General features: G+C 39.9%; 1 protein-coding gene across 23 annotated transcripts in view; it reads left to right on the top strand.

Annotated features, from left to right (window-relative positions):
- LOC117831160 (formin-like protein 13) overlaps window positions 1-10,903 on the top strand; it is a 76,197-nt gene that overhangs the window by 30,593 nt on the left and 34,701 nt on the right. The gene's annotated exons all lie outside the window — the stretch shown is intronic.

Genomic DNA, 10,903 nt, shown 5'->3' with positions numbered 1-10,903 from the left:
CCCCCTCTGCCAACCCGACTACGGCGTCCAACGTTCTCAACACTGCCACAGCCAGACTCCAGACAGACCACCGGGGACTTCAACCGTGTATCTATTTGCTACATAGCTTATAATTGAATTTGTATAACTTATTGTGTAGAAACTGTAATGACTGAGTTTCCCTCCCCTAGGATAAATAAATTATTTTTGATTCTTTTATGCAGGGCCATGACCAATACGTTTACTGATACAGTTTTATTCAATGTATTTATTTATCAGCCATGAGTTAAAAATAATTTATTGTTGAACAATGCCCCTTCAAAACTTCAAAAGGACATCAATCAGCCCGATGAATTGGTCTATCTTCAGTAGAATCCCTGCCATGGCTAAAACAAGGTTTGTTTTTTTAATTCCACGTCTAAAAATGTTCTGGGTTCATCGCCCTACAAGTGCACCGAGTGAAACTTCTAAACTTATTTTGATATCTCACCGGGATCAAATCTTAGACTAAGGATAAACATGTTTCTAGCTTTTTACCAACCATTGTCACGTGAAGAAAGAGTCAGGTCAGAAGGAGACGCTGGCAGCTCACTTGAGAACGCTGAGGGGCCAGGTGGTGAAGATGAGGGATCAGCAGTATGTCCCATGTGGACACAGAATAACTGCACCCCTGTAAAGTCAAAAGATGATGGCTGATTACAGTTTTTAGAATGCAGCTTTGATGAACTCAGCATATATAAATTAAGAACAAAATTATACATTTAGTTTGATATGAGTACGTTTGTATTCAAAGATTCTAGATTCAATTTAACAAGCAAAAAGAGAAAGCTAACAATGCAACTGAATTAAATAGTCCTTTTACTGTTTTGAGCTAGCTATGTCGAGCAAATGCCAAAAAACCCAGCAACACTTATAGTACACAGTACAACTTTATTAGCAGATCAACAAGTTTTGACAAAGCAGCAACCTCCGGCCGCAAGAATTGAAGCCAATGCAGAATTGTGAAAAACTTGAGGACTGCAGAAACACCGGAAACCACAGACACCAATTCAAAGAAGCTGGTCCTTACAGCAGAAATAAATATGTCTACAGGATTATTTTGTATTAAATATATTTCTACCATTACTGCTGTAACAATGCAAATATCCCTTTTGTAGTAAGAATAAAGGGTTATCTCATCTTTTCTTATTACCAGATCATTATAATTTAAGTTCATTAGACTGGCTGATGCACATTTACATATAATGCACTTTTAAAATTATGCACTGGAATCTAGTATATGTACACTACCAGTCAAAAGTTTGGAAACACATTCTCATTCAAGGGTTTGTATTTATTTGGATTATTTGAAACACTGTAGATTCTCACCTGTCCCATAGCCTTGCTGTAGACAGTGTGGTGAGCATGATGTTGATCAAGCTCATGTTTTTTGGCAATGTGTGAAAATGACTGAATACTGGGATGAAGTGTGGAAAGGAATGACAGCAGTTTTAGGTTATGAACTTCCTAAGACGTGTGAAGTGCTGTATCTGGGAAATTTAACACAGGAAAATATACAAAGTAAAGACATGTACCTGGTTGGAATACTATTGCTGGCATCAAAGAAAGCTGTAACAAGAAATTGGTGTAAGGAGGACCCCCCCACTCAGAGAAACTGGTTGGACATTGTTGAAAAACTACACAATATGGAGAACTTTACACACAATTTAAGACTTCAACAATCTGCCTGCCAAGGAAAATGGAAGAAGTGTACTGACTTTATAACCCATCAAAAAGTCTGAAGAGAATGGCAGATTTTAAAGGAGGCTAAACTGACAGTTGTTAACTGACACCAGGGTTCCCACCCGTCCTGGAAAACCTGGAAAACAGTTGACCAGTTTTCAAGTACTGGAAAACACCTGGAAAATGTCCTGGAAAATCAGATATAGTCCTGGAAAATTATTCCAACATGGCTGCGTGCGACCTGACCCGATTAACAAAACACATCCCCATTCATTGAAAGTTGAGTGCACGCTGTGCTGGAAAAGACAGCGACACTGCACAACTTTTTTCACATCTTTTCTCCTTCACTTCATAATCATGCATTCACAGAAAACGGGGGTATATTGTTTATGTTTTATTGTTTCTCCCAACTTTCTCTGCAGGCTGAGAGCTCAATTACCGTACTCTAGCTCAGTTGAACTCAAAGTGGGGTCCTGGGACCCCTGGGGTCCGCGAACTATAGCATGGGGGTCCGTGAAATAATTTGAATACATTTCTAATAAATGATAAAATTGTGCTGTGTCATTACAAAACAGCATACACCATTGTTATGATACCATTTGGTGGCTGAAGGGATATGTGAGTCTTGCTACTGTTCGTTTTCTGAAAGCGTTTAAGATCAATTCCTTGACAAGTATAAATGTTGTCATGTTGAGTCCACAAGGAATGAAATGACCCTCTGTTTTAAAGTGTACAAGTGGTATTTACTTGATTCAAATTGAAGTGTTATCTGTTTATCACTATGGTACAGGTCTGAAGTATTTACATTTACGTTTTACAATACAAATAGTTCCAAGGGAAACTAAGAGTGCAAATGGTAGTAAGCATGTGATTTAGTGATGGGAAGTTCGGCTCTTTTCAGAGAGCCAGCTCTTTTAACTCGGCTCCCAAAGAAGAGTCAGCTCTTTTGACTCACGAACGGCTCCTAATTTAGGATCTTTTGTAGCCGTATATTTTACCTTAACTTTGAGAAAACTAACGGTTTGTGTTGAAAACCCTTTTACGTACTGTGTTTTTATGAGCAGCCTTATAATTGACCAATTTGGGGCATTTATTCTGTTACAAAACCATTCTCACCCTGATCCTAGGGTTAGGGTTAGGATTAGGGATATGATTAGGGTTAGGGTTAGGGTTAGGATAAGGTTTAGGATTAGGATTAGGATTAGGGTTAGGGTTGTGATTAGGGTTAAGATTAGGGTTAGGGTTATGATTAGGGTTAGAGTTAGACCCAGAACTAAACTTAAGCAAACAGAACCAGAATCAAACTCAAGCAAACCCAACCAGAACAGAACCAGACCCGAACCAGAACCGAACCAGAACTGAACCAGAACCGTGCCAGAACTGAACCAGAACCGAACCAGAACCGAAATAGAACCGTACCAAAACCAAACTCAAGCAAATCCAACCAGAACAGAACCAGACCCGAACCAGAACCGAACCAGAACTTATTCAGTACCGAACCAGAATTTTTCCAGTACCGAAACAGAACAGAACCAGAACCGAACCAGAATCGAACCAGAACCGAACCAGAACCGAAACAGAACCGAAACAGAACCGAACAAGAACAGAGCCAGACCCGAACCAGAACCGTACCAGAACCGTACCAGAACAGTACCAGAACTGAACCGAAACAGAATCCGAAACCAAACCAGAAATTATTCAGTACCGAACCAGAATTTTCCAGTACCGAAATAGACCAGAACCAGAACCAGAACCAAACTTAAGCAAACAGAACCAGAACCGGAACTAAATTTCAGCAAACAGAACAGGAAACCAAACTCAAGCAAACCGAACCAGACCCGAACCAGACCCGAAAAAAACCCGAATGGTTTGTGTTGAAAACCCTTTTACATACAGTGTTTTTATGTGCAGCCTTATAATTGACCAATTTGGTGCATTTATTCTGTTACAAAACGTTCTCAGCCTGATCCTAGGGTTAGGGTTAGGATTAGGGTTAGAGTTAGGATTAGGATTAGGGTTAGGGTTGTGATTAGGGTTAGGATTAGGTTTAGGGTTAGGGTTGTGATTAGGGTTAGGGTTAGGATTAGGGTTAGGGTTGGGATTAGGGTTAGGGTTGGGATTAAGGTTAGGGTTGAGATTAGAGTTAGGGTTAGGGTTAGGGTTGAGATTAGAGTTAGGGTTAGGGTTGTGATTAGGGTTAGGGTTAGAATTTGGGTTAGGGTTGGGGTTAGGGTTAGGGTTAGGGTTTGGGTTAGGGTTAGGGTTGTGATTAGGGTTAGAGTTAGGATTAGGGTTAGGATTAGGGTTAGGGTTGTGATTAGGGTTAGGATTAGGCTTAGGGTTAGGGTTGTGATTAGGGTTAGGGTTAGGATTAGGGTTAGGGTTGGGATTAGAGTTAGGGTTAGGGTTAGGGTTGTGATTACGGTTAGGGTTGAGATTAGAGTTAGGGTTAGGGTTAGGGTTGTGATTAGGGTTAGGGTTGGGATTAGAGTTACGGTTAGGGTTGGGATTAGAGTTAGGGTTAGGATTTGGGTTAGGGTTGTGGTTAGGGTTAGGGTTACGATTAGGGTTAGGGTTATGATTAGGGTTATGATTAGGATTAGGGTTATGATTAGGGTTAGGATTAGGATTAGGGTTATGATTAGGGTTAGGATTAGGGTTAGGATTAGGGTTAGGATTAGGGTTGGGGTTAGGGTTAGGGTTGTGATTAGGGTTAGGGTTGGGATTAGAGTTACGGTTAGGGTTGTGATTAGAGTTAGGGTTAGGGTTGTGATTAGGGTTAGGGTTAGGGTTAGGATTAGGATTAGGGTTAGGATTAGGGTTAGGGTTAGGATTAGGGTTAGGGTTGTGATTAGGGTTAAGATTAGGGTTAGGGTTATGATTAGGGTTAGGGTTAGAACCAGAACTTAACTTAAGCAAACAGAACCAGAATCAAACTCAAGCAAACCCAACCAGAACAGAACCAGACCCGAACCAGAACCGAACCAGAACCGTACCAGAACTGAACCAGAACCGAACCAAAACCGAAACAGAACCGAACCGAAGCAGAACCGAACCAGAACCAGAACAGAACGGTACCAGAACCGAACTCAAGCAAACAGAACCAGAACCAAATTCAAGCAAATCCAACCAGAACCGAACCAGACCCGAACCAGAACCGAACCAGAAATTATTCAGTACCGAACCAGAATTTTTCCAGTACTGAAACAGAACAGAACCAGAACCAGAACCAAACTCAAGCAAACCGAACAAGACCCGAACCAGAACTGAACCAGAACCATACCAGAACCGAACCAGAACAAACCCAGAACGTACCAAAACTGAACCAGAACCGAACCAGAACCGAACCAGAACCGAACCGAAACAGAACCGAACCAGAATCAGAACAAAACCGTACCAGAACCGAACCAGAACCGAACTCAAGCAAACAGAACCAGAACCAAACTCAAGCAAACAAAAAAAAAAGCAAATAAAATATAAGTTATGAAAAAAAAGAAACACTGTAGATTAATACCAAAGACATCAAAACTCTGAAAGAACATATATGGAATTTTTTGATTAACAAAAAAGTGTTAAACAAAGCAGAATGTCTTTTATATTTTAGATTCTGTGCTGGCAAAAGAAATATTCACAGTCACATTGCACAGAACTCAGTCTTAAAAGTCTGTCATAAACAAAGCCTCAATTTGAATAATTTACACTGATGCTTTTTCAAAATCCATTCACTCGAGTTAAATTAAACTCAACCCTAAAATTGAGTAACTATCAAGACTTTTCTTTTTAGAATTGGATTTTCTGTCTCCTCGTCTCTACCTGATTCTTGTTAAATTGTCATATACCAGTCCTGAGTTTGACTCCTGCTTACAAATAACTGTTATTTATTTACATTTTTTTTAATTAAATATATCTTTGAAGAGTATATGACGACATACATTTGCAACATGTCACTTCATTCCAAAAACTCCTTCAGCTTGCAGATTGACTTTTAAGAACAAAGAGCAGATTTCTAATCACATAGCAGCATGCAGTCATGAACATTTGAGGACACAGGTGCAAAACAGAGTCTCTTACCTGCTAGCAGAGTTAGCATGCTGACCCTCATCATTGTGTAGCAGTGTGTCTTCCTTATTGCAGACTTCTTGTGCTGCATGCAGCGCTGCACTCTGCTTCCTGTGGATGGTGGTCCTGCGTTTGGCTGATTGTGAGTGAATATAAGAATCAGGGTGAGGTCAAATGGTGGAGAACTGACAGTGTCACACCCTGCTGGAGCTAAGGATGTCCTTTTTTAGGCAGGGGACCTCATCGCCTTTCCGTTTCACTGAAAATGAAAGTGTAAAACCATACTGGTACAGGTTTTACAAAGAGAACTTGAAGGGGGCTTGCTGAGTAATCACCCAGAGATAACATCAAACAACTATTTTTTTTTTTTACAGTTTCCTCTGAGTGTCCCAGCATCAGCTCCAGAGAAAATAACCCCGCCGACAAATATGTGATAGAAAAATTGTCAAACATAATACTGACACTGGTTAATGTATGATCAGTATAAATTCAGATGGTATGCTCTGCTTGTGGGACTGTGTCTGACTGATTTTCAATCTGACTTGGCAGTTAAACATGAAGCTGAAGGACATTAATCAATGAATGTTGCCATTGACGTAGCCTAACGGCCAAATTCCACCAGATCTGTGTCCGGTCTGTCTCCGATCTGTCACCAGATCTGATAGGTTTCTATTCTAGTCAAATCTGTTAACTCCCACTGGATCTGCTCCGTTATGTTTTGGCTGCGCCTCTGATCCGCAAGACTTCAATTTTTGTCGGATGCCGGAGCACGACGCATCAATCTCAACAGAGCAGATGGAGCAGGACAGGAAGTCAGGCACCAAAACAAAATGAACACATCTGGTTAATTTTCAGAATAAAACACTCTGTGTTATCACCAGATTGCATTTTAACTTATTTATGACAACAAACCTTCATCATGAGCAGAGCCAGGCCTGGAGTCAAAAGGTCAGAAGTTTCCAGAGGACCATAAAGACAACATGGATGAGGAGAGGAGGAGGAGAATTCTTGATTCAGTAATTACCGTGGGAAAACCTCGGTCACATGAATCCAGCTGCTCGGCAATCCTGCTCCCGGCTGCGTTCTGAAATTGCAACCGATGGGTGTTGACGAAGCCGGATAGCAGCGGATCAGAGACGGACCGGACACGGATCTAGTGGATGTCCCGTGTGATAATGACCAGCTGTGCAGGGAAACCATCATGTTGCCAAAAATTGTCCTGTTGTCTTGAAGCGTATAAAAGTTGGGTGTCTCATAAAACGAACCTCAGACTATCAAGCAAGACTTGCAAAACTGTTGAAAATCTGCTGCAACATGTTTTACCTGTAAGATTGAGGTCAATGTCAGTTTTTGATCAATCTTGGAACCTGTTGCCAATCATCATCTCTCACTATCTGATAAGGATACATACCTCTCGGAGCGGATGCCCACTGCCAAACATCGCCATTTTATCCCTGAGTAGTTCTCATTCATCAGCTTTTGGTGCGTGTCTCAGTTCAGCAGCAGATAGTATGTTAACACAGCAGCTTCTTAAGCTGTTTGAACCCAATAAATCCATCCTCTTGTGATTTTCTCACAAATATCTCAGTCTTCGGTTGGTCAAAATATCATGATTGAGATCTGTAAGTAAGTCACATCAATAATTTGTGATTCATTCCAGGACATCAGGAAATTTTGTTGGCTTTTGCGACACAGCATCAAGCAGATATGTCATCCAAGTTACCCTTTTGATCCATCACAGACTGTTAGCTGCAGATATCTGTTCATAGAGAGGAACAAATCTTCATTAGACTACAGCGGATGCAGCCGGGGTGTTCTTACAGTTGATTGCGTTCATCCTGCCTTTTTCTAACCGGGTCTGATTTTCATGCAAACACTGAAGCAGGATATGACAGGGAATGTGATTCAGCCAGTGACATAAAGTTTGACAGACCAGTGGTTTTACTAATTGTGTTCAGAGGTAAGAACTGAGCAAAGATTGAAATCTTTCACTTTCAGATCTCTCTTTGATTCCAGATATTTCTGTGTTTTTTTCTTAGTACAACAAGTGTAACACTGGACAACTTCAGGGAGAGGGTGTGTACCAAATCCCACAAGAGTATAAAAAGATCCTTATCCTTACACTTAGTTCTAAAACCAATATCAGCAAGTAAGAGATGCTGAGCTGGGTGTTGGCATTTGAAAAGAGGGAGTTGCAGCAGTTTGAACGCGGAGATAACCAACCCAAGGATTTCTTTAGAATTGAAACTTAAAGCTGGGGTTGGTAGTCTCGGAAAACTAGCATGAATTTGAATTTAGCATGTCTTCAGGACTCAGTCTAACCCTCCCCCCTCCCCTCGGAGCTCCTCCAAAACGATGCCCCTGCTCACATGCACGAGCACCACTGATTCACGACCATTTGATTGTGACTGATTCAAAACCGGAACCACAACTGTCTGGAACTGCAAAATGCAAAGTAAAGCTCAGAAATGCAACTTTCGATGGGATAATTCACAGCAGGTGGGCAGAAAAAGTTAAAAACACAAGTGAAAGTTAAAAACACAAACAAACATGGCTATTGTTAGTACTCACAACTGTCATGCTAACATTATCCAGTTCTACTGGTGACACGGTATCAGGAGAAAAGTTATAAGTCATGTAATACTGTCACAGCTCTACTGTTTTTTAAACGTGTTCAGTGTAGATGTTCTTGATTCCTACAGTGTTGACGGTTAGTGAAGGCATCAGGAGAGGTGTAGAGTGTGCAAGCTGGAGAGAGGAGAGACAAGAGGAGAAGTTTTTCATTTATTCAAACATTGATTGTTGCTTTGTTGGTTGACGTTGACATTCCTTCAGTGTCCGGACGGACACTACAGTATTGTAGGACTTACAAAATGTCATTAATTCAGGAGGCGGGTAGAACGGCAGGACGGGATTTGATTGGTTTAAAGTTTTGGGTTAGTGTTTTCCCAGGTTTACTCCGGCTGTAGATGGCAGCTTTTTTTCCAGCTCTTTTTTAAGAACACATTATGTATTGATTGCCGTCGGGACATAAAGATCATTTTAACCAGTATAACAAAAAGTGTATCTAAATCTGATATCTGCATATCTGTGGTTTTAAACTAAATGCTCCAAGGCTTGAGTTATACCTGATTCCAACTTATTCATGAAGTCTTACTTTTTTTTAATTTAGAGAGCAGCAGATTGCTTTGAAATGTGGCCTGTGATTGAAATGACTCGTCCCTTAATAAGTTGTCTTTGTATGACAGCTGGAATTTATGAAAAGAACCAAAACTGTCTGGAACTAAAAAATGCAAAGTGAAGCTCAGAAATGAAACTATCGATGGGATATTTCACAGCAGGTGCGCAGAAAAATCCCCCAAGCTGTCTGTATATTTCAATGCTGCAAGCCCCAATAACAACACCAAGAATCTTCCATAGACTCAGCCTTTTAACACTGACGTCCTTGAAAGTGACTTTGTAACAGAGATGACTTGATTTTGAGGCAGATCCCTGGATGTTAATTCATAGAAGTTCTGAATAAATAAATAAATCTATTTTTGGACGGACTGAAGTGCTGTCTGTAATGAGGGTCAGTACGCGGGCAGGACTACAATACCTTGCATCTTTTCCTCTGAGTTTATTTAGTGACTCATCTCCAGAATTCCAAGAGGTGGTGCTGTTGTCTAAGGCTTAATGGAAAAACAAAGAAGTAGTGATGTACAGTATGTTGATGTGACTGTTGACTCTGTAGCATGATGGACCTGGTGCCTTGAATTTGGTGTTGGCTGATGCCAGGAGGGGATATATGTTTAGTTCTGTGTGTATGAATGCATATGTGTCTCACATACTGCATCAAGGAGCATGTTCCAGAATTGATTTGGTAGCAAATGCTATGATGGCAGCTTTGATAGACACTCACCTATGATGCAGTGCAAGAAACAGCCAATAGGTGGCAGTAGAAGCCCAACCACATGATGCATCTCAAAACAAAACAAACCAGCATTGATGTGAAACTCAACCTGCTGCCTTTGAACGCATATCAGACTCTCACAGTCATAGAGAAGTTGTGAATGACTTGAGTCATGTAATCTTCACTGATACGTCTTTTCATTCTTCATCGTCTCGTCCTTTTTCTTTCATGCCACTTTTGCCCTTGTCATGTTATCTCACCACTAAAAGATTAAAAGCATGTGTTTGTTTGAGTAGAGAAGAAGCAAGGGCAGAGGAGGGTGAGTGAAATTGCTCATTCATGACTGTCCAGACTTTCCCAGAAATGGATTCCCTGAGTAGCTTTTGGCTAATGTGTATCATGACCCTTTACCCGGGGTAAAACACAGAACACCTGGAGGAATGAGCTATTCTGGGAAAAACCTTTGAACAGATGTACTTTTTTTTAAGTGGACAAGCTTAATATAAAATTTATGTTTCAATATGTAGTTATAAGATGTGAAAAATATAGTGAAACTATATATATATATATATATATATCTATATCTATATCTATATATATATATATATATATATATATATATATAGATATAGATATAGATATATATATATATATATATAGATATATATATATATATATATATATATATATATATATATATATATATATATATATATATCTATATATATATATATTTTATTTTTTTTTAAAGTATTTTCTGTGATTGATCTTTGGAAATGTTAATGATCAATTATAAATTAATCATTTAAATTAAAATAAAAAACGAGTTCCATGTCAAAAACAATGCCAAACTAGTTTTTCCCCTGAATCCAATTTTTTCCTTCCTATACAATGTATATTACTGACATTATTGAATAGCTGTGGGTCGTATTGAGGCGTACAAAACGTTAAACACACTGAATATCAACGTGTGGAGCAGGCTCATAAGCTCCTCAGACATACAGTCATAAAAGTGAAGGCTCAGACTTCAACAAGAGAACTGAACAGAAACATATTTCAGACTCACAGTGTCCAGTTTTCTGTCTTCTCCTTCTTATTGAGAAAAATAAGCATGCGCAACTGGGTCATAATCAGTCCGGCGGCGGAGAAAAAAAGCACTCGTGGAGACCTCTCACTCAGCCGCAGCTGAGCGTCTCCGCTGTGCGCAACACCTTCAGTCAGCTGATTCTGAAACATGCTTTAAACTTAAAA

Source organism: Notolabrus celidotus, chromosome 19 (genome assembly GCF_009762535.1).
Source record: "Notolabrus celidotus isolate fNotCel1 chromosome 19, fNotCel1.pri, whole genome shotgun sequence".
Classification (NCBI taxonomy): domain Eukaryota; kingdom Metazoa; phylum Chordata; class Actinopteri; order Labriformes; family Labridae; genus Notolabrus; species Notolabrus celidotus.
This window is presented reverse-complemented; position numbering and strand designations above follow the sequence as displayed.